General features: G+C 55.1%; 1 protein-coding gene across 6 annotated transcripts in view; it reads right to left on the bottom strand.

Annotated features, from left to right (window-relative positions):
* The window catches only part of RCAN1 (regulator of calcineurin 1), a 36,053-nt gene that overhangs the window by 6,032 nt on the left and 28,814 nt on the right, over positions 1–1,207 (bottom strand). The window lies entirely within an intron of this gene.

Raw genomic sequence — 1,207 nt, 5'->3', positions numbered from 1 at the left:
TCCCTGAGATCCCTGAATCCATGTACTCCTGAGATCCCTGGGATCCCTGAATCCCTGAGATTCATGTATCCCTGAGATCCCTGAATCCCTGGGATCCCAGAGATCTCTGGACCCCTGGGACCCCTGAATCCCTGAGATTCATGTATCCCTGAGATCCCTGAATCCCTGAAATCCCTGAATCCATGTACCCCTGAGATCCCTGGGATCCCTGAATCCCTGAGATTCATGTATCCCTGAGATCCCTGAATCCCTGAAATCCCTGGGATCCCCGAGATCCCTGAACCTCTGAGATCCCTGAACCCCTGGGATCTGTGAGATCCCTGAATCCTATAACCCCTGAGATCCTTGTGATCCCTGAATCCCTGGGATCCCTGAATGCCCAAGATCCCTGAATCCCTGAGATCTCTGAATCCCTGTGATCCCTGAATCCATATGATCCCTGAATCCCTGTGATCCCTGAATCCCCATCATCTCTGAGATCCCTGAATCCCCATCATCCCTGAATCCATGTGATCCCCTGAATCCCTCTACCCAAGATCCCTGTGATCCCTGAATCCCCATCATCCCTGAATCCATGAGATCCCTGAGATCCCTGTAATCCCCGAATCCCCATCATCCCTGAATCCATGTGATCCCCTGAATCCCTCTACCTGAGATCCCTGTGATCCCTGAATCCCCATCATCCCTGAATCCCTGTGATCCCTGGGATCGATCCCTGAATCCCGGGCTCAGAGGGTTGGGAAGGGGGCAGGGATGTCGTGCCCTGCCCGGCACACAGGGTGGCAGCAGCAGCCAGGATCCGGCTCCAAGGGAAATTCCAAAGGGATGTTCCTCCCTTCCACTGGAACAGCTGGGAGCTGCAGCAGGAGAACCGGGACAAACGGACAAACAGCGCTGGGAACCATCCCCAAAAGTGAGAGAGGAGGGAATTCCAGCAGGGATAAAAATAACCCGGATCGTGGTGGGGTCCAACACTCCTGGATTCGTTTTCCCACTCAATTTTCAGAGGGAAAAGCAGCTGGAAAAGCAGCTGGATTGCCAGAGGCTGAATTTCTGCAGGAGCAGAGAGCTCCAGAGCTCTGGGGGAGATGCCAAGGCTGGAATGGGCTGGGAGAGCCTGGAATGGGCTGGGAGAGCCTGGAATGGGCTGGGAGAGCCTGGAATGGGCTGGGAGAGCCTGGAATGGGCTGGGAGAGCCTGGAATGGG

This window comes from Parus major, chromosome 1, assembly GCF_001522545.3.
Source record: "Parus major isolate Abel chromosome 1, Parus_major1.1, whole genome shotgun sequence".
Classification (NCBI taxonomy): domain Eukaryota; kingdom Metazoa; phylum Chordata; class Aves; order Passeriformes; family Paridae; genus Parus; species Parus major.
Note: the sequence above shows the minus strand (reverse complement) of the source record. Positions and strands in the feature narration are given on the sequence as shown.